Raw genomic sequence first — 26,506 nt, forward strand, 5'->3', positions numbered from 1 at the left:
CCTGAATATGTCTCAAATATATTCTGATTGTCTCTCTGTTTCTTCTGCCATCTCCTAATTTAAGCAACTACTAATTCTTGCTTGGCCCATTACAAAAATGGCCTCCTAACAAAAATGACTCCAAATTCATCCCATCCCTATGCACACCACTTTGTTATACGACTTTGCTGTTCTTGGCATCAAGAAATGCTGTCCATTGTGCCACCCTTTGAATCTGTGCTTCGCCAATCAGATGCTAAGAAATATGACATAAGCCAAAGCTCAAAAAGAGCCTGTGCATCAGGGCTTGCTCTTTCTTGCTTTTCTTGGTAACCTGGCAACCATCGACCATGAGAAGAAGCCTAAGGTAATAAGAGACATGTGCCCCAGTCACCTCCATTGCCCCGCCCAGTACCCACCAAACGTGAGCAGGTAGCTGACTGCAGAGCTGCCCACTGACTCCTAGACTTGTGAACAATAATAAGACAGTGTTTATTTTAGGTCTCTAGGTTATAGTGTGGTTGATTTTGCAGACAGAGCTAAGTGACTCACCAGTCTTCCTTTCTTCAGCTTTTTCCTTCTCCATTGCTTCCAAGACACCCATGATCTTCCTAAAACGCAGGTCAGATTATATTACTTCCTCTTTCCCTCACATCTGATTGGTCAGCGTCTACCAAACAGTGAGCAAATTCACTTACTGTATTAATTCAAACTCTCCAGGATCTGGGGCTCAATTCTCCTTTGACATGTCCCTATCTTCACCCCACACCCTCTGTTCCCCAGACACACAAATTGATTTGATGTTCCCCTAACCTGGAGCTTACTGCCATGCCTGGATGAGGCGGTACATGCCGAGACCTGTCCCTGGAGCACCATTCTCTCTTTAATTTACAAGGCTCAGCTCAAATGTCCTGTCCTCGGTGCATGTACATTGTACCTTTTATTTTAGTTTCATTGATTTCTTACATCTTCTTTTGTGAGTTGACAGTTTCTTGAAGGCAGGAAGTTTAGACATTTATTCTTTGTAGCTTTTCCTCAGAGTACCCAGTATCATGCCTAAAACATGAAGAGTGCTTAACTGGGAAGTTTCTAGCAGCTTCCCAGAGTTGGGCAAGGTAGGCACGCTCTATTGAGGCAGGAGACAAAATGGTTAAAAGTAAAGGCTCTAAGACCAACTATGTGGGTTTGAACCCAAGACATTTTCCTTACCACCAGTGTGATCTAAGAAAGTTACCTAATAGTACCTCAGCTTGCTCATTTATAAATTGGGAACAATAATCAAACCTCCAGTACAAGGTGATTATGAAGAATGAGTGAACATGTGTAGAGCTCCTGGGAAAGTACATTCCTTTAGCTGCTGATGTTGGAGACGATGATCTCTCTCTCTCTGGACTCAGCCCCCTCCATTCCCTGGGAATGGTCTCTCACCCTCTCAGAAGCTGCATGGACAGCAGGTCATCCTTTGCCACAAGGAGTCTTCTTCATGTGTCAGCAGGAGGTAGAACAGTATGGAGAAGACTCAGACTTTCAGCGGGAGATGTGGGCCCTGCTCTGCCAGCTGAGTGGCCTTTACCAAGCTTCTTCCTGTCTCTGAGATTTGCTTCTTCATTCATAAAATGGGGGTGACTTTGCTGAATTGTGAAGAAGTCATGAAATGAGGAATGCTGAAGGGCATGAGCTTTGGAACACTGTGTTCTTGGCCAAGGCCTCTTCTTGCTGGAAGTTTTCTGAGGCTCCCATTCCTGGACTGAGCTAGGTACCTGCAATTTTCTGTACTTCCTCAAGCTAAGTGAGCATCTACTATGTACTAGGAGGAGAGCAGTGAACAATACAAGGCTTTTCTCATTGCTTATGTCTTATGGGAGGACAGAACACAAGTAATTACAGCTAGTGCTCGACTTATGACCACAATTGGGACCGGGAGACCGGTCGTAACATGATTTGGTCGTAAGTTGAGTAGGCTATATGTACGGTTGAAATGGTGCACGCAGAGATGACAGTGCTGCCGGAAGCTGGTCCGCACTGTCATATGCCCAGCTGGGCAATGTTTGCGCTGCCAGACACGGAGCAGTTGTGGCTAGCGATTGTGGTCGTAAAGTCGAATGGTCATAAGTTGCATAAGTCGTAAGTTGATCAATACTTGTAAATAATAATGTAACTTCGGTTGGTAAGTACCAGAAGATTTGGGGGAGGCAGTTTCCTAAGTGTGGCCCCTCAACCTTGGCACACTGTGTCATTATTGCCCATTTGTATGTTGAGCTCCCCCTCTGCCACAAGCTCCTGGAGATGAGGGACCCCAATTGATTCAGCTATGTGGCCCAGATAGCCAGCACGGTACCTGGTTACTGTAGGAGCTTGAAGTTCATTACTCTCCCCATGATTCAATCGAATGATCGATATCACATTTGTGATTTTCTAATCACAACTTTTCCATCAATAAATGGTCTGTCAGGCCTGCCTTGCACTGCTAACGAGTGAAGACTGTGAGGTAGTGCTGTCATCAGAGAGCTCGCTGCCTAGCGGAGGAAGGACCACCACCACCTCAATGACTAAGCACTGTGGCAGAGGAGGAATCCAGGGGCCATACTCTTTGTGATTCCTGAATCTTTCTGAGCTCTTGGAGCTGTCAGGCCTCACAGGAGAACAGGCTTTGGCTTTCCTAGACACTGAGGAAAATGGGGTGGCAGGAGTTTCCCAAATCTAGGCTGTTGATCCAACGGCAATGGCCTTGAGATTAGATGTGTTCCCTGTGAGCCACCATACTGTTCCCCAGTCCTGCTCCCAGGTCAATCAGTCTTCCTGGGACTCTGTCATTTCTCCACTGAATATAGGCACTGTGCCACAGGGCCCAACTCCTCAGCCATGGTGCCAGGTCCTTCTGTCCATGCCCAATCCAAACAACCCAAGCTTCTTCCCATCACTTACCCATTGCCAGTTGGCTCTGCCACTGACCCTGGCAGCCCTCAATCTCTCCCACCAGAACGGGGCTCATGCCCACTGATGGGCCTTCACCACTTGCTTGCTTCCATTGACCCATTCAAGTCACTTAATGCTTATTATCTGTTGAGTGCTATTTAAGGTGCTAAGCATACAGACATGAATGAATGTGGTAAAGGCCCCTGCCCTTATGAAGGTTACATTCTAGTGAGGAGAGGCAAGGAGTTAATAAATAAAAACTCAGAAACACATGGTGTGTCTGATGGTGCTAAGTGTTAAGAAGCCAGAGCAGGGAAGGGGGACAGAGCATGCCTGTGGGGTGGAGCTGTAATTTCAAATACAGTGCTATGGATGGTCCCCCTGAGAAGATCACATTAAAGCAGAGGCACAGAGGAGGCAGGATAGCTAGTCACAGAGACAGCTGGGAGTACGGTGTCCAAGGCAGAGGGAAGAGCAGATGGCCTTTGAAGATCAAATTTTCTCCCTCTTCCCCTTCTTCCTTCCTTTTTTTTCTTCCTTTTTGTCTGCATGTATTTATTTCAAAAAATATTTCTAGGAATATGCTAAGTGCCATGCATTGCATTGTCTTGCAGGTAAAAGGGCCCCCTTCTTTCAAGATGTACACACTCTACTGATAGAGGTGGACAAGATACACCAACAGTTACAGTGGGGATGTAAGAGGATTAAAGCAGAGAAGGCGCCACCATTCATGCTGGGAAGCCCTTGGACACTCTGGTGGTGCCCTGGGCCTCTTCTCAGAATAACATTTTAAAATGCATAAAATTAAATACATACAATAGCAAAGAAAGCAATGATTTTTCAAAAGTTAACCAAAAAAAATTTGTAATAATGTATGTGGTTTCATATTTGTACACTGAGTAACCAGATCTATAGGTCTATTAACTATTTTAAAAATATTGATAATCATAGGTAAAATTTTTAGATAATCTGTAACAACTGTAAAGTGATATGAAAATAACTATGATTTCTATTAGTGATAAATTACAGGAAACATTGATGTCACTGTGATTGAAGCCTACATTCATAATTGAAGGAAATGTTAGATTAATTTTAGGTACAGGTTAGTGAGCATTTATTTCCCCATACAGATTCACAAAGCTCCTGAATTCTAGCCCTAAGAACCTCGATGCTAGAGATTCATGTACAGTGGGTTCTGAGAGCACAGAGGAGGAATCGGGAAAACCTTTCTAGAGGGTGTGACTCCTTAGCTGGGTTCTGAAGAAGGCATAGGAGTTAGCCAGAAAGACAGGGGTGGAGGAAATTCCAGGTAAAAGGAAGAGCAACAGACAGCATTAAACTGTATGCCTCATTTGGGGGAACTGATAGTTAGTGTGGCAATAACTCAGAGTTTGTGTAGGTTTTGTTGGGAAGTTAGGCAGGAGAGGAAGACAATGGGGTCAGATAATGGGAGTTCTGAGTCCTACACTACAGAATTGGTCCCAGAGGTCGTGGGGTGTCCTTGAAGGATTTAAGCAGAAAAGGAACACAGCACGATCGGATTTGTATGTCAGAAAGATTATTTTGGCAGCTATGAGGTGGATGGATTGGAAGGCAGGAGAAACTAGAGGCAAGGAGATCGGTTAGAAAACTGTTCTAATTAGTCTAGGCTGGAAGAACCATGTGTCCCAGACAATGGCCATAGGGGTAGAGAAGAGGGGATGGACAATAGAGACCTACAAGACGGTAGAATCTGCATGGAACTTGGTACTTGATGGGGATGGGAGCTGGGGAGAAGAAGTGATCAAAGCAAAAATGCAACTAATTAACAGGGAAGCTGTGTTCAGGGCAGTAGCAGTCACAAACTGCAAACCTGAACTGCTTGTTCACACCTCTGTGCCTTTGTGAAGCTGAAGCTCCGTCTCTCTTCCTGGGATTCCCTCTCCTCCCCTGTTTCTTCCTCTTTCCTAACTCCTAGGTCACCTCACCAACTTCTCTCTCGCTGGGAAGCTTTATAGAAGTGGCAGGTTATCTTGAAGCTGCAGCCTAAACATAAGCCCTTTTCTGACTCCATCTGGACACCTGAGATTCCCTCCTTGAGCAGAGGCCCCTTGGCCCCCTCTGAATCCTTGATATCAGGCCTGTTCTCCTAGGGAACCAAAGCAGAATCAGCCTGGCAGCTGGCAAGTCATGGAGAACTGCCTGTCCGTCTGTGAGCTAACAACAGTCGCACTGGAAGTCAACAAGGGAAACGGAAACAGAGAGACCCAGCCTCCACGGGGGCTCACGCCCTGGGACCTGTGCCAGTGTGAACAAGGTTTTCCGGGTGAGGATTTCCCCTTGTAGAATACGAATAGCAGCTGAAGGCGAGCAGAAAGAGAACTCCTTGTGCTTTCCAAAGGGCTTTCCTTCTAACATTGTCTTATTTATTAAAGCTTTGTAACCAGCCTTCGGTGTCGTGTGTGTGTGTGTGTGTGTGTGTGTGTGTGTGTGTGTGTGTGTGTGTGTGAGAGAGAGAGAGAGAGAGAGAGAGAGAGAGAGAGAGAGAGAGAGAAAGAGAATGAGAATAGAAGTGGCTTGGGAATGAACACATGCCTCTTAGAACCCTTGAGATCTATAAAGACAGGGGTGGCTTAGAAGAAAAGATTTGGGATTAAAAAGGCTTGATGGGGCCAGAAGAATTGTCACTCTTTCCCACCAGGTGTACCTGCTCTTTTTCTCTCCATTCTCTAGCCCAGCCTCCACGTCTTGCTAGAGGCAGTCCCTGCTACAGAATGAGAGGGACAATGGCTTCCAGTGGTAGCTGCTGGCATGACTTGGCCCATGCTCGGTCTCCAGCCTCCTCTCCTGACATCCTTCCTTGCCAGTACTCCACACTCAAGCCACCTATGAGTGGCCCTGTTACTCATTTGGCCATTTGCACTATTAAACGTGCTGCTTTTTGGCCGGGGGCAGTGCCTCATACCGGTAATCCCAGCACTTTGGGAGGCTGAGGTGGGTGCATCACCTGAGGTCAGGAGTAAGAGACCAACCTGGCCTACATGGCAAAAACCTGTTTCTACTAAAACTACAAAACTTAGCTGGGCGTGGTGGCAGGTGCCTGTAATCCCAGCTATGCGGGAGGCTGAGGCAGGAGAATCACTCGAACTGAGGAGGTAAAGGTTGCAGTGAGCCAAGATCATGCCACTACACTCCAGCTCACGGGACAGAGTGAGACACAGTCTCAAAAAGAACAACAGCGGCAACAACACAACAAAAAAGTGCTGCTTCTCTTTCCTCGTGGGCAGGGAACAGAGAGAAGAAACACATTCTCCCAAAGTGGTGCCTGCTAAAGTTAGGTAATATGCTGTTAGGAGAGTTGTTGAAGGCACAGTAAAATGACTCTAGAAACAGAGCGTGTAGGCAAGACCTTGAGACAATACAGAAGGTGGCCAGAAGTGACACCTTTTTAATAAGCGACCCAACCAACCAAGTGTGCTTCTCTGGCCCAGGCCAGCAGGCTAACCAGCTCTGTGCAATCCCCTTGCTATGCCCCTTAGGTGCTGGCCCAGTGCCTGGCACATAAACCAGAGGCAGCCAGAATATCTGTGTGGATAACTTTGTGGAAGGACTGAGCGGGGAGACATGAAGCCACAGAGAGGAGCCAATCCTTCTCTCCTTGGTGAGTCCCCTCTTCGGAATATAAACAGGCTGTCGCTTGGATCAAAAGCACAGCTATAGGGAAGAAGAGGAAGAGAGAAGGAGTATGAGGAAGAAGAAAAGAAGGAGGAAGTGGAGGAGGAGGAAGGAAAAAGGGATGGGAAGGGAAGAGGGAAATCAAAGGGGTAGGTGGAGGAGGCAGTGAGGTGGAGAACATTTGGTAAGAATTTACCCACCTCAAATAACAATCTTGCAATCTCCTGCAGCTGCTAGAGAAGTCCAGTCTGCCCACAGGGCAGAGGAGGAAGGTACTTCCTCTGAGAAGGCTGAAGGCCTTGTAATCTCTATACCCACATTTGGGGAAGCTTGGATGGGGAGGGGCTGCCTGGGTCCAGCTTCCCACCCAGCCCTGCAAGCTTGGGGTGGGACCCTAGGAAGCCTGGCTTACCTGGGTCAGGTCCAGCTGCACTGGGTCTGGATGATGTGTCTCAGGAGCCAGCGGGCTTGGGTGAAGAGGGACAGTCTTTTCTAGAAGACACAGACTGGGACTCAGGAAACGGTGTTCTGATATCTTCTACAAGACTCCTGAAGCATAGCGGGATGGGCACAGGGCTGGGGGAGAAGGAATAAGTACTTAATTAGAAAAAGTGTATAGTTGGAGAGAGTTTTTGTTAGTCTTAGAGGTGGGAGAACTCTGAGCTAGAATAAAGAAAAACATCTTTTGCTGAGTGCTGACTTTGTGCTAGACACTGTGAAGTGCTAAAGATAAGGAAAGTACCCTTCATGGCTGCAGGTATTGCATGCCCATCTAGTGCCAGGGGCTTAACCCTATTTAATATCCACCACCAGCCCCAAGAGGCAGGCCTAAGTACTCTCATTTCATCATTGAGGAGCCCGAGACGTTCAGTCCTTGATTGGATGGGCTTCACCATTCAAGCCCTCCTCGGTTTACAGCAGCAGAGAGGCTCTGAAAGGTAAGTGACGTGTTACAGTTGAGAGCATCCGGCCTGTGGTAAGAGCTGGAAGCAGAACTGGCTCCTGGTCCAGGCCTGTGGCCTCTTCATTCCCCTAAGTTACCCTCTGCAGTTATCAGGCCTTCACTTTCAGGACATCCAGGACAATGAGGTTCCACAGCTCCTTCATGGGAGAAATACCCCTTGCAGGATTTCCAGTTGATTGCCAGTTGCCAGGGCCATCCTCTCCACTGATGGCAGCTTCTTCTTTTTTTCCCCAGTACCTGGTCACACTTGGCCCTCTCTAAGAGGTTTTCAGCGCCCCGGGCTACAGTTTTGTTCAGTTGTGCTCTCGGGGTGGTAAGGATAGCACACCCACATGCTGATAGAGCCCACGGGCTGATAGAGACGATAAGAAAGGAACAGCTGGGAGGGAGGGAGGAAGGGAGGGCCAGCAGGAGCCTGGGCCAGCGGGTGGGGCTGGTGGCTGGTGTTTCCCTGTAGGGCGAGGGCAGGCTCAAGGGACTGGCTTCCTTGTAAACAGTGTGTAGCCAGCTCTAAAAATACCCCTGCCCTAGACAGGGCACATTGAGCTCCTCTGGTCTCTCCCAGAGTCTTCCCAGGGGTCTCACCTTTCTCCTAAAAGGTCAAGGGGATGGGAAGAAAGTTGACTTGTGGAGGGTTGGATTTCCTTAGCAAGGAAAGTATAACCATATTTCCTTCCTCTGCAAAACAGAAAGGAGGATGCGCTATGGGTTTCAGCAACAACAACAAAAGGAAAAAAGAAAAAAACTTCCCTAGACCCCTGTTCTCCCTTCTGTAATCTGAGGCCTGGGCTGAGCTCAGGTCCAAGGGGTGGTCCTGATTCACAGCCTAGGACCAGGGAGCCGTCAGAGGAGCCTGCACTGTGATCTCCCGCTGTTCTCATGAGGCATGTGATCTATGACAAAACTGCTTGAAGCCTCAGTTTCCACAATTATAAAAGGGGATAATAATAGTGTTTAATTCACTTGGGTATGGAGAGGCTTAAATGAGATGCTATCTATAAAGCTCTCAAAACAGAAAGGAGGATGCGCAAAATGTTTGACACATGACAAACATTCAAGAAATGCTTATTATATAGTATACGGGAAGATAAAACGATTTCTGAATTCTAACGGAAGACTTGGTTTAATAAGAAATTTGGTAGGTAGGCAAAAGAAGTGTGGATAAGAAAAGGCTAAAAGTGTGTAAATCACAGAAAGCTCCAATCTGTTATTTGACAGATAGGGTCACTGACACTGAGGCCCATGGAGCAGAAAGGAGTTGGCCCAAACTAGACAATGTTGGCCACTGCTGATAGGTTCACTATAAAATACCAGTGTGATGAGAGCATGGGAAGTCCTGTGGGACTCTAAGCCTGCTTCACTAGAAGTTAGGAGAATGAGGCCTTCCATTCATGCAGAACTTTAAAGTTTGGAAAACCCTTTCCAGAAAAAGCCAGATCTTAGCAGATCACTGCCAGAGGGCTGAGTGCCGTGATGAGGAACTCTTGAGGGAGGACGTATGAGGACACAGCCAAGCAGAACGCATCCTCAGGACTGACGGCTGCCCGTGAGGCCATGTAGACTTGCCTTGACCCCAAAGACCTTGGAGGAGAGGCACAGGCAAGAAGAGCTTAGTACCAGCCGGGCATGGTGGCTCATGCCTGTAATCCCAGCACTTTAGGAGGCTGAAGCGGATAGATCACGAGGTCAAGAGATCAAGGCCATCCTGGCCAACATCATAAAAACCCATCTCTACTAAAAATACAAAAATTAGCTGGGTGAGGTGATGCACACCTGTAGTCCCAGCTACTTGGGAGGCTGAGGCAGAAGAATCACTTGAACCCGGAAGGCAGAGGTTACAGTGATCCGAGATCACACCACTGCACTCCAGCCTGGCGACAGAGCGAGACTGCATCTCAGGCACCACCTGAAAAAGAATCTTCTAACTTTGTACTATTTGTTTTGCTAGACACTAGTCAAATGTGGCTACTAAGCACGGGAAATGTGGTTGTCTGGATTTCAGAGACTTCATTAAAAAAGAAGGTACAATATCAAATTAATATTATTTTGATTTCTGGTTGAAATGATAATTTTAGGTCTATTGGGTTAATTAATATACATGATTAAAATTAATTTTGTTTATTTTTTCTTTTATTCTGTGGGTCCTAGAAAATTTAGAATCACACACGTGGCTTTCAGTATCTTTCTCCTGGGCAGTGCTATTCTAACTGCTACATTTGTGCAACAATGGAATACGCTCTCTCACTACGTAAGGAGCCTCTCACCACTGGACGTGTTTAGAAAAGCATTGTTAGTGAAACTCTTATAAGTAGATGGATAAACTTTACAATCCCTCCAACTCTGATTCAACGACAATTCCCAGACAGTGCTCTGAGGAGCACCTGTTCTTTGGCATATGAATAGGTTTACAGAGGAAAAAAAGGTTGATGATGAATTTAATATGAGAATTTTTTGATTAAATGAAGGAGTTAAATTCCTCCACTCCAAGACTTTTCAGAACCATCTAAGACATGAAAATGAAATTGTGGGTCGTCATGACAGGGACACTGTATGCAGCATTCCCCATATTAAGTTGGTCACAGAGCCTTTTTTTCCATAGAGTATGATCAAGAAATAATTTACTATTGTTTATTATTATTATTTTTGAGACAGAGTCTCATTCTGTCACTCAGGCTGGAGTGCAGTGGTGCCATCTCGACTCACTGCAGCCTCCTCCTCCCAGGTTCAAGCGATTCTCGTGTCTCTGCCTCCCAAGTAACTGAATTATAGGCCAGCACCACCACGGCCAGCTAATTTTTGTAGTTTTAGCAGAGATAGGGTTTCACCATGTTGGCCAGGCTGGTCTCGAACTCTTGACCTCAGGTGATCCACCCGCCTTATCCTCCCAAAGTGCTGGGATTACAGATGTGAGCCCCTGCACTCAGCCAAATAATTTATTATTAAGCTAATTCCTTGAGAATTGTTGTCCTTAATCTCTCAGGGAAAAAAAAAAAAGTGGATTCTGTTGCCAGACAGCACTAAATTCATAATTTGGTTATTTCCTAAGTGACCTTGGACATGTTACTTCAGCTTCATCAACCGTAAAATGAGAGGAAGAATATTCACTTCTCAGGATAGCTTTGAAGGTTATATGGAAAATGCAGTGTGGTGGCTGATACATAGCAGGTATTTCGTGAATAGTTCTAATTAACTAAAGCCCAGAGAGGGAACACAGCTTTCGCAAGCTCACACTGGAAATTAGTGACTGTGCTAGGTCTTGAATCTCCATCTCTGGGCTCTTGCAGTTCACCTCACTTCTCTTTATTAAGCAACACCATATAAGAAATGCAGTCCATCAGAGAAGATAGGCCGCCTCCCCAAGTTTCGTGTGATTTCATAGGTCAAGTTGACTTCAAATGTGAGACAAATATTTCCTTTTCTCCTCCCCTTTCTCCTCAGTTCTAGCCAGAGGAAGCTGCAGCCAGGCCTGGCAGTCTCCCCTGCTCTCCTCCACTGGCTTGGTTCCTGTTCCTGCTGGTCCTGGGAGCCCCTAGCAAATGGACTGCCCTTATCAGCCGGCTCCAGGCCAGAGGAGGAATCCTCCGGTCACATGTGACCCTCTGGAGGGAGAGAGACCTCGTAAATAAACACAGCCCACTCAGAGGAAGCGGGGAGAGGGGAGGGTCAAGGGGAAAGAATCCTTGACATTTTGGTGACTGGGCCAGGATTAAAGGCCACCAGGCATAGTTCTTATTGGCCATTTCTGCGAGGAATCGCAAATCCACATGGCTTTCCTGGATGACAAGGCTGTCTTTGACTAGCCCTAGGAGCTGGGGCATTCCCAGTGTCCTGCTGGCTTGATCCAGGCCTAATCCTTTGCCCAGAACTGACCTTTCACAGTTTACAGAGCACTTTATCTCCTGGCTCAGTGGAGTCTCACAGAGCCCTCCAGAGAGAAGAGAGTTTATCATCACCCTCCATTTACAGATGAGGAAACTGAGGCTGTGACAGTAACTGACTGACTGCTGGTTACCCACCTACAAGTGACCAAGTGTAGCCTGAAAGCCACATATATTCTTGCAGCAAATCCAGAGCTGCCCGTCATACCACTACCTCCTCCTTCATGGGTCTTGCTTTGTTCCCATTACTGAGCTCCATGCCCTGAGCAAGCCATCGTTCCTGCCTAGGAAAGTCCACAATCCAATGAGGAGGGAAGGTTGAAGGGATGAATCTCAACAGAATTGTGCACAGTGAAAGAAGCCAATCAAAGAAGAGTACACACTGTATAATTCCATTTATAGAAAACTCTAGAAAATGCTAACTGATCTACAGTGACAGAAAGCAGATCCATGGTTGTTTAGGGAAGGGAGGCAGAAGGAAAGGATTCAAAGAAGCACAAGGAACCTTTTAGGGTGGTAGACATGCTTACTATTTGGTGCTGAGAGTTTCTCATGTCTGTACATATCAATTGTACACTTTAAATACATACAGTTTATTGTATGTGAATTATAGCTCCATAAAGCTATTTAAAAAGAGGAAGATAAGTGGGGAAAAGAATGAAGGAAGTTGGCTGGCATATAATTAAATAAGTCTGTGCGCAGTCTTAAAATGGGGACACAAAGTACCATGGGCACATAAGAGAAGAAAGTAGAGATTCATTCCCAAAGAGGAGAGATCAGGAAGGAGTTCTTACAACAGGGTTTCAACAAGGCTCAAGGTATGGGTAAGTAAGAGTCAGGTTAAAGATTCAGATGGAAGACGCAGATAGAGTTTATTTGGGAAATAGAGAGTGGAGTATTACACACATGCACAACTCCCCAGTTTTTGAAGGGCTGAGGTTAAAACTAACAGCTACGATCCTCTCTTTTCTTCGGAAATTCAGACACACGCCCTACTTGGCAGGGAGCTGGTTTTGCTAACAAGATTCCTGACCTTCTCCCTCCCTCTCTGTGCAGCTCATCCCTCCCGTCCCGCTGAGGCCCCTACCCTCTCGGATTTCCTCTTTGAACTGAACTGCCAAATATTTGCTGGCTGAGCCACGAACAATCCTGGCTTCCAGGGCCCTGGGTACCCGTATTTCAGCCTCTTCCAAACTCCACCGTAGGAAGGAGGTTTGGGGAGATCCATGCGGGCACATGATGGGAGACTAGGTGCAACATAAAAAGATCTTTCTCTTTTTCTTCCATACCTTTTGGCTTAGTAATTGACATGTGACCATTGGAGAATTTTGAATAGTTTATCAGAATATATGGTGATAGAGGAGAAGGAGATTCAAGAATTGTTACAATGTTGTACACTGATTAACTGGCTAATTTGCTCCAAAGCCAACTCTCATCACTGCTCTTACAGTTTGTAAAACATTAATTTGGGTTTGGATGATCCTATGATTCATGGCTTTACATAAAGGACTATTCCAGTGACATATGAAACCCACATATGAAATTGTGGGTTAGCTCTTGCTTTCAATTTTTTGACACATTTGTTGATTTTAAACTGCCTCTTTTCAGAAGTTTCCTTATTAATTAAATAAAACACTCAGCCACATTCCCCTCATCTAACTCAGTACCCAAGTATAAGCTCAATTCTGGAGTCGCCTTTCCAACATTGGCTTAAGGGACATTAGTCACTGGGAACAAAACATAGTATTTGAACAGCTGTTTTGAGTATTCAGAGTCCAAGCCCTACAAGTCTGGAGAAGGTGGGGGCTGGGGGAAGGAAACCAATATTTACTTACTGAATACTTACTCTGAGCCAGGCACTGGGGACTTCACAGAGGGTATCTCTTTTAATTTTCTCAACAGCTCATTAATGTGTTCTGCCTCCTCTAGGCATGGCAAGGTTAAGAATTTGTAAGATCACACAGCTCATAAATGGTGGAGCTGGGGACTTGAACCCATACAACCTGACTCTAGAGCTTATATTCTTTAATACTTCCCTATGTATGCTTTGTTAAAACTTCCAACACCAAGATATAGGTGCCATTATTATCAAATCTGTTTTCTAGATGGGAAACCAGAGGCTCAGAAGAGTAATTTTCCCAACATAAATTAAATGAAGACCCTGGATTTAAATTCTGTGATCCCAGGCAAGTCACTTCGCTCATCTATCCATCATCCATCCCTCCATTCATTAATTCAACAGATAGTGTCAACTGCTTACTCCAGGGACTGTCTTATCCTTAGAGATGAAAAGTATATAAAATCTGGCCCTTGCTTTTTAAGAACTCATAATCCAATGAAGAGGGCAAACACCTACACAACAGTAAGACAAATGACTGCAATATGACAGGGGCTGTAAGAGGTGTCTAAAACAGTCACAAGAACATAGAGGAAAAGCATCAAATTATTTGATGAAGTAAAGCAAGGAGGCCTCTGGAAAGGAGGGGACATTGGGCTAATATGCTCTCCAGGCAGAGAAAGGGGAAAAGAGATACTCCAGGGAGAGAGAGCATCAAAGGCAAAAAATAAATAAAATGATATAGTTTAACAGGTCACATATTGAGTGCCTACCACCTGTTTTAAGTGCCATCTCTCTAATTCTCATGTCAATTCTGTGAAGTAGGTATTATTCAGACAACGTTACAGAAGAGGAAACACAGGCACATAAAGAACAGGCACCTTGCCTTTGCTCACACAGCTAGTAAGAAATAGAGCTGGAATTCAGCCCTGGGCAGCCTGGCTTCAGAGCCCATACTCCGAGTGTTTGGGGGCAACTGCTACTAGTTCCTCACAGGTGAGGCAGGCAGTACGACTGGAATCCGTCTACAGGGTCTTCCTGTATGCTGGCTTTAGGCCACTTTCTTCATGAGGCCTTAGATGATCTCCATCTAAGGACCTGGACCGTTTGGGATCCATGAGAATGGTAATACTGTGGTATATTCATGTGTGCTTCTATGTTGAGGGGTATACCCACCTTTCTCAGGGGAATGATAGAATTCCCCTCCCCTTTTTTTTTGAGACAGTCTCACTCTGTCACCTAGGCTGGAGTGCAGTGACATGATCCCGGCTCGCTACAACCTCTGCTGTCAGGTCCAAGTGATTCTTGTGCCTCAGCCACCTGAATAGCTGAGATTACGGGTGTGTGCCACCATGCTTGGCTAATTATTGTATTTTTAGCAGACTTTAGATGGAATTGCACCATGTCGGTCAAGCTGCTCTTGAACTCATGGACTTAAGCCATCTGTCTGCCTCAGCCTCCCAAAGTGTTGGGATTACAGGGGTAAGTCACCATGCCTGGCCTCTATTTGCTTTTGCTTTCGACACAGCTGTCTCTGCTCATTTTAGGAATATTGGGTGTCATCGGCTCAGCTGGATTCTCTTGGCTTCAATGTCAGTATCTGAATTCTTGTTCATTTTCTGTTTTCCCTCCCTAGGCTGGCAAGTCCATGAGGACAGAGCCCTTGTCCATGTTCTCCACCAGGCCACCAGCGTCCAGCACAGTTCCTGGCACACAGTAGGTACTCAATAATTGTTGAATGAACTCTGGGTCTCTGATTAATAATTTATTTAGAGAGCAAATTAATTGTGCGTTAACAAATCTAGTTGGGTCAACAACATGCTTCACACTGCATTCAGTGGAGCAGGAGGGAATCACGGAAGGGTACTCAAAGACGAAAAGTGCAGGGACTACTGGCCTAGATCCGTGGTGTACACATGAAGCTATGCTTTTCAAAGAGTGTGCCTTCCGGTATTTCCATCCGTGGTCTGAGGAGCTGTTTGAGCTTTCCAGGTGATTCTGAAGTCACCAGATCAGTACCTGAGGCATGGAAAGTTTTGGTCCCCTCCTCTTCTAACTTATTTATTTTTGTCCTCCAAACTCATTCAACTTGTGCTTGAACACGCTCAGCCATGGGAGCTCATTATTTCACAAGGCAGGCTGCCCACTGTAAGAACAACAGCAATCACCACGGCACCACGTAGGGACCATACATGGAGCAAGTCTTAGGGGCCGGGTACTGTACGTACCTGCTGCTCACTCCAGAGGCGAGGTGGGTAGTATCTGCCTGCATTTGACAGCTAAAGAAACCGCAGCTCCGACGTTTGGTGGCGTTGGGAGTCTCAGTGGCGGCGGGGCAGGGCCTGGACCCAGGCCACGTCCCGCCCGCCGCCGGTTTCCCGCCCACGGGCCTGGGGCTGCGGTGCTGGGCGGCGCGGGGGCGGCGGCGGTGCCCGCGGGAGGAGCTGGTGGAGGGGGCCGCCCGCCACGTCAGCGCCCGCCCGCCTCGGCGCTCCGCCCGGCTCTCCCGGGCCTCCCCATAGAAGGTAAACCCGGGCCGGATCCCACGAGGGCTGGTGGGGCCGGGCGGCTGGTGGTTTCAGTTTCCGAAGAGCCCGGCCCTGCGCAAACGCAGGCAGGGAGGAGGGATCGGGAAGCCTTCCCGACAGATTGCAGATGAAATGAACGCGCCCCGCCTGAGCGTCACGCGGGAGCGCGCCGACCCAGCGCGGCGCCGCGGCCTCCCAGCCTCCCAGGCCGGGGGTCTTCGCGGGCCCCGACCCCGCAGGGCGCCCCGGGGCGGGCAAAGGCAGCAGCCTCTGTGCGGCCTTAGGGCTCAGGGCGAGGAGAGCCGGCTCCACCCTCCCAGCCCGGGCCCATCCTCCGGCCTCGGCCAGCCCCTTCCCTCCCTCTGTTGGACGTTCGCGTTCCCTAGGCCTCGCAGACCTCTTAGAATGTTTTCCTCGTGAGGAAGAGCGGAGGAACGTGGCCAAGACCCACACGAACTGCAAACACGGGGCATCCTCTGTGTGGGGGGACATTTTTCCGGAACCGACAGACCTGGGTCTGAATACCCGTCCTACTGCTTCCTCGCTGGGTGACCTTTGTGTACCTTTCTCCATCTCTCTCAGCCTCATTATCCTCATCTGTCAAATGGGGATAATGATGCCTTAATTCTCTTTAAGATACGCTGTGAGGATTAGATTGGATAAATATAGATCATACACATTAAGGACTTAGTGTTCTCAATGGCAATTAACATTATTATTCATTATATTGTTATTACGAATGAGTAATAATGACCCTCAAGATTATTAATGCTACTGTGTCAAAAATATGCTCAATTTTTTTTTTTTTTTTTTTAGAGAAGGAAATAGTTTTATGAAGGGTAAATAAAGAGGAATAACACTGGGTCAGGAAGTATATACCCATTACCTCATTTAATATTGAAACAGCTTCAGAGGGTGGGTGTTATCATACCCATTCTACAGAAGAGAAAGTCGAGGCTCCTGGAGGTTCATTGACTTCCCCACCTCACACACTTTACACTTGGTGTCCTGCCCACCTCTCTCACTGACTTCCTTGACCGCATCCCTTACCTCCAGTCCCTTTATACCTGCCTGCCTCAGCAAAGACTCCTCCATTTGCAGAGAATGCGGTCTTCCCTTCCCCAGCTTTCATCAACCTGGAAGAAAATGTCACCTCTGGAAACTGGATAAAGCTCACCTCCTCCAGGCAGCTTTCCTGATTCTCTCCCTCCTCCCCTATAAAATTAACCTTTCCTTTCTTTCTTCTCTTGGTGCCCGTAGTACAAGGCTGCACACACTTACTGCAGGTTGTGTCTCCCCTGTGGGAGTGTGCCTGTCTAAGGCAGACGCCACACACTTTTCCACCCTTGGAGGGCCAGTATGGTTTTGTTACAGGCACAGGCTTGGGAACCCAGCTGTTCAGTTTCAGTTCTTAGCTTTACTACCTACTGGTTGTGAGGCTTAGCCAAGTGACTTAACCCCTTTCTGCCTCACTGTCCTTATCTACAACATGGAGATTAACAATAAGATCAGCCTTGTGGGGTTGCTATAGGATTGAATGAGCTAAGATGTGGAAAGCACTTTGAACTTCTAATTGTCAGATGTTCACTGAATGAAGGCAGAATGGTGAAGGTCTTGAATGTTACTTACTAACAGGTAGTGTGACAGAAAGCATGTTGCAGAGTTAAGAGTAGGGGTATCAGAGACCTAGGTTCTCATCCTGGTTCTGCCTTTAACTTTGGATTTGGGCCCGTTCCTCCCTCTGTCTGAATCTATTTCCCCTTCTGCAGAATGATAAGTTTGGCTCCCACTGCTAGATGACTTCAAAGGGTAATATTAAGTGGTATTAATGATCAGTTCTGTGCCTCTAGGACTTTGCTTGTGTAATGTTTCAAGTTAGGGGTCACACTTAAAAATAAACGACTGGTTTGTCCCTGTAAGCATGAAGGTCAACCACTGGCTACCATGAACTCAAAGGTAGAGGATCGTGCCAGGTATGATAACTGCCAGCTTTTTCTGGGCAGTTCTTAGCTCCTGGCATTGGACCAAGTGCCATCATTGTCCCGTTTAATATTCTCAAGAACCCTATAAAAAAGGCTCTACTATGATCCCCATTCTACAGCTGAGGAAACAGAGGCTAGAGGTTAATAAGCTTGTAACTAGTTGGGTAGGATGTAGAATCATCACTTGTCAGGCTTCAGGCCCCATGACCTACAAAAACCCTCTCTAACACATGCCTGGTCCAATACCTCTGGGGGCAAAGAACCTATCGTCTGTCAAGCCTGTTTATCATTAAGCATCCTAAATAGCCAAAAAGAGTAAGCTGCCATTTTTACATGAGCTTCATTCATGACTTTGCACTTAGGCTCCAGATAGACATGATTTGTGTTAAGGGTTAAGAAAAGGGAGAATATAAATTCCCCCAAGGTGGAGCTTCAGGAGCAGTTTACAGTCAGGTGGCCAGAAGACAGAAGCCTCTGCTCCTACTTTTTTGGGCCTCACTTCAGAGCCCCCCACTGACAGGGTCGTGCCTGGGGACAACACTGTGGGATGCTAAGGAATTTCACTACAGCCTTGGTTGGGAGTGGGCTGAATTCAAAGCATCAGAAATTTGCATCTATAATTCCCAGTCAATTGAGATACAGTTCCTTGGAGGTGGGGTTTGGAGTGTGGTGGAGGTAGCAAATAATTAGCAAAAAGTTAGGCTAAATCGGGCCTGCAAAACTGGAGGGAGAAATTACTCCAGGTTTTATTCCGTTTGCTGTCTTTCAAAAACACACACACACGCAAATATCCCGCTTGAATAGCTCCAGAGGCTCACCTTTCCAAACAGGATGAAGTCCGCACTCCTTGGGGTGACATTCAAGGCCTCCCACAGTCTAGTCCCCACTCACCTTTTTCGCCTCTTCTCCCATCGTATTCCCAGCTCCGCTCCCATCCAAAGAATCCCACGTGGTCCCCTGAATACTCCCAGCCTGTTCCTGCTTCCGTGCCTTTGCACATGCTATTCCTCCTGTCCCACAGCACACCACCACAGATGTCACATCTAGATGAAAACACCAATCCTGTTATAAAATGTGTTGGTTTTCCTCTCCCACTCCTGGATAGTCCCTGCTAAGAGAGAACCTTTGCTGTCTCTTTGGAATTACAACTGAAAACACAGCAAAACAAATTTTAAAACACCAGCTAGAAACACTGAAGGTTAAGGCATCAAGTGGGTCCCCAAAGCATTGTTGGAAGACCAAAACCTATAAGGCTGAGTATCAGTGTGGTTTGGAAGTCTTGAGTTGCCACCAAACTAATTTAAGGATAACGTGTTCCTAAGTTTGAACAATTTGCTTTATAGATGTTATGCTAAAACCCAGCAACAGGACTAAAAAGCATTGTTAGGGAAACCTCTACAATTTTTTCAGAAAGTTACCCAGACTGGGGAAACCTTCTTGGGAGCATATTTAACATACCATGTCGTCACAGGTTTCAAAAAGCATGAAATGCGATTCAGGGCCATTTTTCGTGATACCAAAACCTTTGCGTGAAGTGAAGTCACCATATCATCTGGCCTACCTAGGAGGTTCTGGTTTATGCTCCTTGTCCTGACATAATTACCAATAGTTCCACTTTGATTATCAGGTACCTTAATTTGGAAAATAAATTATATGATCACTCTAGCACTGGGTAACCAAACAAGAGCTTGTCTAAATGGTTGCTTTGCTAAGGGTTTGCTGTCTGTCGGACTCCAGTTCACGTTTCAAGACCCAGCCTCTGTCACCTCCTCTGAGACAGGATTAATCTGCACTCCCACAGCACTGGGCACTCACCTCCATTCACTCACAGATCCTCTTTGGCTTTGTCTCCACTAAGCACTGGGTCCCCTCATCCAGAACCACAGTGTGTTCTGTACATCTCCCTGCACAAGTCCTGGGTACAGTAGACTCTCAGCAAGAGGTTGTGGAGTGAATTATTTTGGACAGAAATGTCCCCAAGAGGATTCAGTTTTGCTTTATTTTATTTTCAGTCATCAAAAGAGTAAAAATGTTTCTAGAAACTTGTTAGGCCGTAACCCTGAACATCAAAAAAGGGATATGAACTACAAATGCCTTCAAAAGGAAAGTCAGTAAATATTTAGGAAAGTGACAAGAAGCGCTCAAATATGCATCTTGTTGTTGTTAAACGTTAAAGCTTTATCAAGCTTCTTTAATAGTTTTTTTGCTTGTTTTTGTTTTGAAATGGAGTCTCACTCTGTTGCCCCGACTGGAGTGCAGTGGTACGATCTCGGCTCACTGCAACCTCTGCCTCCCGGGTTCAAGCAATTCTCCTGTTTTAGCCTCCCAAGTAGCTGGAACTACAGGCGTGTGCTACCACACCCAGCTAATTTTTGTATTTTTACTAGAGAGGGGGTTTCACCATATTGGTCAGGCTGGTCTTGAACTCCTGACCTTACATGATCCACCTACCTCGGCCTCCCAAAGTGTTGGGATTATAGACATGAGCCACCATGCCCAGCCTTAAATAGTTTTTTAAATTTCAAATTCTAGCAGTAACTCTACTTTTACTAAAAAGAAACTTTTACTTTCTACTCTTTTGTATCCTCCGTTAACAAGCATGTTGCTTTTTCTTTAACATGTATGTTTTTTATTAAGTTGTATTCCTTTTTAACTAGAAAATTTTTATTAGAAAAGATACAATTATTGAAACAAAAAATCAGTTTCCTAAGAGCTCTGAGAGATCATTGAGATAAATCCTTTTATTTTATATTCCAAAGAGTATGTGCTGGGCATGGGGGGTTGAAAGGGAAGGAGGAAAAACTGAGAAACTAACAGGGGCCCAAAGAATTTAAGGAATTCAGCAGAAGCCTCATGGACAGTAAGTGGCAGAGTCAATACTGGAACCCAGTTCTCTGAATCCATGTCTCTTGATCTTTGCACCACACTCCTCTAATTTCTTTGGACTGGCAAAAGGCATTTGAGCAGAAATGCTCTTGTCATTCCTGGAGTTAGAATGTGAGCTCCATGCCTCAACTAGGATTATTTGGATGAAGTTAAACTGTGCACAGCTCCAAATTCAAAGGAGTCAAGGAGAAAAATTATCTATGAATAAGGGTTTATATCTCCTTACTTGCTGAGTGACCTTAGTCAGGTTACTTAACTTCTCTGAGGCTTAGTTTTCCTGTCTTTCATATGGGGCTAACAGTATGTTTCTTGCAGGATTTGGCGAGGTTTCAATGAAATAGTATGCATAAAATACATACCAGTTTTTAGAAGTGGCAAACATTCAATAAATTATAGGCATAATAATAATTATTATTGCTGCTCTGCTAACCAGGCTTGTATTGAAGGAGAACTTATTAATTTCAGATAGGCACTATGCAGACAGTTCTTTCTGCTCTTAATACTCAGGTGCCAATTCCATAAGCAGTTTAACTTAAGAAATCTGTTTACTGAGGAGGTGATGATTGAAATTGGGATCATAGATAGAGAAGCCTGCATGACTGATCTCCCTGTCACCAGGCATTTTCCTGTTTCCTAGATTCCTTGATATCAATTTTTTTTTTTTTTTGGCTTAGGCTTTGCAAAACTTCCTGGTGGGTAGTTTTAGTCATCCTTCCTAGCAGTTTGCAAGAGTATGTTATGAAGCTGGAAATCATTTAAAAAATGTCCTGATGTGCCAGAAAAAGGGAAAAAGAAGAAAGATGGCTCCTCGTGTTCATTCGTTTAAAATATTGGTTACTAGTTCCTGTTTCTTTAATCTTTTATGGGGATTTTCTTTTCTTTTTCTCTTGTCTTCACAGACCTCTATTTACTATTGGAAAGAAAAGCAAGCACAATATTCTGGCGTCTACAAAGGAGAGCCATTAACTTAAGCATCTACCTACTCACTTGACATATATTATTAAATACTCTCTGCATTATGCCCTGTGCTAGGCAATGACATACAGACATGCAGGTTACATAAACTGTTTATGGAACATGGACTCTTACAGACCTAGGTTGAAATCTCTTCCATTCCTATAGATGTGAGCTCAGGCAGGTTAGCTACTTATCTCTCTGAACCAGCTCCTGCTCTCAAATTCCTTATCTCAGCCATGGCATCACCATCATCTTCTTGTCCCAGTTCAGAAAGCTCAGAATGACTTTATTCTCCTCCTTAACCCTCTACCTAATATTCTGTCCATCACCCAGCGATGCACGATGTCATTCCTAAATATTCATTGAATGTATCTTCCCCTACATCTCCAATTTATTTAACAAATATTCACTGAGAGTCTGCCCTGTCCCAGGCCCTCGGCTGGCACAGGGATAGATGTCCCCAAGGAGCTCCTTGACCAGTCAGATGCATCCGTAAATACACATTTTCTCAGTAGCAAGTAGGCGTAGTGATAATAAAAGCCCACTTTTATTGCACGCTTAATCACTGCTAGACACTGTGCTAAGTGTTAAACACGTTAAACCACTTAATCACCCCAATAACCCTAAGAGATAGGTAATATTATTATCTTTGCTTCATAGATAAGGAAACCAAGACAAAAGAGTGAATAAGCAACTTGTCCGAAGTCACACAACTCATTAGCAGTGGAGGAAGGTGCAATGGCTTGAAAAACTGGCTTAAAAGCTGTGGCTGTAACCATTACTGAGCTCAGGTTCTGTATCGAGGGCATGGGTAAGGGATTCCCGGGGAGGAGCTTCCAATCATATTAAAGGAACTTCTTTGAGCTGTTGCCTATGCCTTATAATGTGAGTAGGGTTTAGCCAGAACAACCCTCCCCATCCCCCACACCCTGCTGTGTGGGCCTCACTTTGAGCAGTGTCTTCATTGGTGCCACTCTTGTTGGCCCATTCTTTCCACCTATGCCACTATGAGCTGTCTAATCAAATCTGATCATTTTATTACTCTTTTTTTGGTAACTTCTTTAGATAAAATATCTTGCTCTGTTGCCCACGTTGGAGTGCAGTGGTACAATCATAGCTCACTGCAGACTCAGCCTCTTTGTTGAGTCAATCCTCCTGCCTCAGTCTCTTGAGTGGCTGGGTGGCTGGGACTACAGGCATGTTCCACCACACCCCACTAATTTTTAAAATAATTTCTTGTAAAGATGAGGATCTCCTTATGTTGCCCAGGCCGGTCTTGACCTCCTGGACTCAAATGATCCTCCCACTTCAGCCTCCCAAAGTGCTGGAATTATCGGTGTGAGCCACCCTGAGTAGCTTTAATGTTTTGGAATGTCTTTCTGTCATCCACAGGATAAAGTCTAAACCCTTCAGCATGACCATGAGGCCTCCAAAACGTGTCCCACCTAACTCCCAGCCTTGCCTTACCCTCCCTGCCTTCAGCCACACTCACCTACTGGTAGGCCCACTTCCACCTCCATCTGTGTCAGATTCCATCCCTCAGCTCCTACGAGGCCTTGTACACACATCTTTCTAGGATGCCTTCCTGGATCCCACAGGCAAAGATAACCACTCTCAATACTATACCCATCACACCCCAAATAATGTGTATTTTAGCTCTTCTCCTTTTGAGTTGGAACAGTTGATTTTTGAATCTGTCTACTTTATTTTATAGTGAGCCCCTTGAAGGGTATTTCCCTGATCCTAACAGGGCTTGGCACTAGTGAACCCTTAGAATGAATGAATGAATGAATGGTTAAATGAATGAACAATAAGAACCAGGACCAGACTTTTAGCCTTTTTATCTGTTGTAGCTCACAGCATAATGCTGAAGATATTCAGTATCCAGTTAAATATTGATTTTCCTTTTGGACATCTATGAGATACAATCATGTCCCAACGGAACTAGAAAAGGGTAAATACTTTTCTAAAGATCTGGGACTGTTGTCCAGGCCCTGTCACCAACTAACACGTGACCTGGGGCAAGACATTAACATTCCATTTCCTCAGCTATAATACTGCCATGGAAGTCTAAAAGGGCATGAGTGCTGAACAGCTCTGTAAACTGTAAAGCACTGGGCAGTCCAGAGATATCACTGGCTTCATTCCTTCAGCTAATCTCCAAGGATCAATCTAAATGGTATACTCAGTGCTACTGCAGGCCATGGGGCAAGACTTTCCCACCCTCTCTCCTCTTGGCCTGAGTCCAGGAAGATTTCCATCTGTACCTTGTCTGCAAGCCAGACTCTGAACGTACGATTTGGAAAAACAGGCAGGTTATATTTGTCCAGGTGTATCCTGTCTACATTCTGAGCTGTGAGGCCAAGTTTGTTCTTTGAATAAAGTGAGCACACACATGTGTGTGTATGTATATGTGTGCTTTCATTAGCAGCACAAGATTCAGCACAATAGAGGCAGCTGTGGAGTAGTGGCGAGAGCTCTGAACTTGGCATCATTTGGGTCTTAATTTCACCATTGTCATTCCTGCACATGCTGAGTTTTGGTTATGTTTTCTTAACCTCTTACAGCCTCTCTTCCTCATCTCTAAAATGAGGCAATGCATTTGCCACAGATTCATTGTAAAGATTATATAAGGAAGGTAAGGTAGCTAGCACAGTGCCTGGTGTATAGCACATACTACAAATATATTTGGTTGGTGATTTCTATTTCTGTTAATAATAATTATAACTAACATTTTGTATGTACTTTATATGCATCAGGCTTTATATCAGGCTAAGCATTTTACATGTGTTATATGTGTATATGAGTAAGTCTTATGACAACCTTAAAAAATAGATACAGTTGACCCTTGAACAACTGCAAGGGTCCATTTACATGCAGATTTTCTCCCATTTCTGTACCTCTCAGACAGCAAAATCAACTCCTCCCTTCTTCCCCTGAGCCTCCTCAACATGAAGACAAAGGATGAAGACATTTATTATGATCCACTTCTACTTAATGAATAGTAAATATATTTTATTTTCTTTATGATTTCCTTAACAACATATTCTTTTCTCTAGCTTACCTTATTGTAAGAATACACTATATACTGATAGTGCATATAACATGCAAAACACTTGTTAATTGACTGTTTCTACTATTGGCAAGATTTCCAGTCAACAGTAGGCTACTGGAAGTTAAATTTTTGAGTGAATAGTTATAAGTGGATTTTCAATTGTGTTGGGGGTTGGCGCCTCTAATCCCCATGTTGTTCATCAGTCAACTGTATTGTTATTCTTTCTTATAGATTAGAAAACTGACACTTTGACAGGTTAAGCTGCTACCCCAAGGTCAGAATAGAGCTGGTGATTAGAGGAAACTGGGCTCGGATACATGTCTCTATATCCTAAATCAATGCTTTTGGAACTTCCAATGCAAATATGTCTGTTTAAGTCAACATTTTTGCCCTTATTACCAGGAAATTACACTAAAGAGATAATAAAAATAGGAGGGAAAGTAGAAGACTCAAGTAATAGAGTATAAACTTACTTACATAAGTATCCATATAAACAGGCACACTAAGGAAAGTGTCGACTGAAATGGGTTTGCTAAGAAGGAGGAGGAAGATAAGCACATTAATTGGGTCATCACTTATAATGAACTAACAGATACTGTCTGAAAAATAGAGGGAACAAGGACGTTTTATAAAGCTATAAATTGATAACCACTAAAATAGAAATGTAACCCATCCTAAATAGCAGAAAAAGCACAAACAGAAAAACAAAACTGTTTTTATAGTAAATGACATACATGCATACATACATACATACATACATATGCACATACACACATAAATGCAAGCTAGCCTGACTTCTGATTCAGACCAACATGAATAAGAGGGACTGGATTTATTTTCACACTTGAAACAACCAAAAATTCCAAAGTATATGCAATAATGGTTGTTAAGACACTGGACATCAGGCAATAAAGGACAGCAATTCCTGAAAGAAAGGAAACAAATGAGGTGAGCACTACAAGTGCTTCAGTTTACTGCCTAGAGGGAGTGTCCAGGCTGTGACATAAGGAAGGAACCCAGAGAGAGTTCATCAGACTTCTGGAGTAAAGGAGATGAAATTGAGAGTTCAGAGAGACCATGGTAGACAGAATTCACAGGACAGAGCACTGGAGAGGATAAAGCCACATGGAGAGAAGACTTCAAAGATGCACAGAAGATTCTGGTCAGCACACGCTTGTGAGAAAGTTATCCAAAGCTGGGGGAAGAACCCAACAAAAGGATTAGAAGGAAAAATACCCATCGCTCCCATACTTGTGAATAAGTCATGGGTCAAAGAAGAAATCAGAAGGAAATTATGAAGTATTTCAAACTGAATGAAAATCAGAATACCATACATTAAAATTTGTGGAATGCTACTAAACAGTACTTAGGGAGAACCACCTATATTAGCAAATGAATGACTTCAGCCTCCACCTTAGAAACTAGGAACAGCAGAGCAAATCAAACCCAGAGTGAGTGGAAAAAAGAAAGGGATAAACATCAGAATGACAATCAATATAATAGAAAATAGAAAGATAATGAAGAAAATCAGTGAAACTGAAAACAGGTTCTTTGAGAAAATCAAGAAACCTCTGGAATCCTGGATAAAATGGAAAAATTCCTGGAAAGACATGAGCTATCAAACCTCACTTGAGAAGAAATAGGTAACCTGAATTGTCCTAAATCTATTAAGAAAACTGAGTTTGTAGTTGAAACTCTCTTCACAAATGTAATTACAATTCCAGTTGGTTTCACTGATGAATTCTACCAAACACTTAAGGAAGAAACAGAAATTTGACACAAACATCCTGAAAACTGAAAAGGCCAGAATACTTTCCCACTCATGTTAAGATGCTATAACTACCCTTATACCAAAGCCAAATATATTAAA

At 44.8% G+C, this 26,506-nt stretch overlaps 3 long non-coding RNA genes across 7 annotated transcripts in view; 2 read left to right on the forward strand and 1 right to left on the reverse strand.

Moving 5' to 3' along the window:
* Positions 1–12,677, forward strand: part of LOC119473508 — a 45,942-nt gene extending 33,265 nt beyond the window's left edge. Inside the window, exons 3-6 of the long non-coding RNA XR_005202724.1 lie at positions 5,028–5,200; positions 9,462–9,535; positions 9,662–9,761; positions 10,952–12,677. This is a non-coding gene — a long non-coding RNA (uncharacterized LOC119473508). The remainder of the gene's footprint in view (positions 1–5,027; positions 5,201–9,461; positions 9,536–9,661; positions 9,762–10,951) is intronic.
* LOC108314897 overlaps positions 1–15,590 on the reverse strand; it is a 20,936-nt gene extending 5,346 nt beyond the window's left edge. Inside the window, exons 1-3 of one of the 3 annotated variants that reach the window (XR_005202723.1) lie at positions 15,457–15,590; positions 6,962–7,125; positions 6,438–6,588 (exon numbers count right to left, since the gene is read on the reverse strand). This is a non-coding gene — a long non-coding RNA (uncharacterized LOC108314897). Of the gene's footprint in view, positions 1–6,437; positions 6,589–6,749; positions 7,126–15,456 lie in introns of those variants that run through there. The other 2 variants (XR_005202721.1, XR_005202722.1) reach the window with 2 other exon arrangements.
* The window catches only part of LOC108314901, a 33,801-nt gene continuing 22,198 nt past the window's right edge, over positions 14,904–26,506 (forward strand). For 2 of the 3 annotated variants that reach the window (XR_001829719.2, XR_005202725.1), the window contains exon 1: positions 15,670–15,753. This is a non-coding gene — a long non-coding RNA (uncharacterized LOC108314901). Of the gene's footprint in view, positions 14,945–15,669; positions 15,754–26,506 lie in introns of those variants that run through there. The other variant, XR_005202726.1, reaches the window with a different exon arrangement.

Source organism: Cebus imitator, unplaced genomic scaffold, assembly GCF_001604975.1.
Source record: "Cebus imitator isolate Cc_AM_T3 unplaced genomic scaffold, Cebus_imitator-1.0 Scaffold163, whole genome shotgun sequence".
Lineage (NCBI taxonomy): Eukaryota > Metazoa > Chordata > Mammalia > Primates > Cebidae > Cebus > Cebus imitator.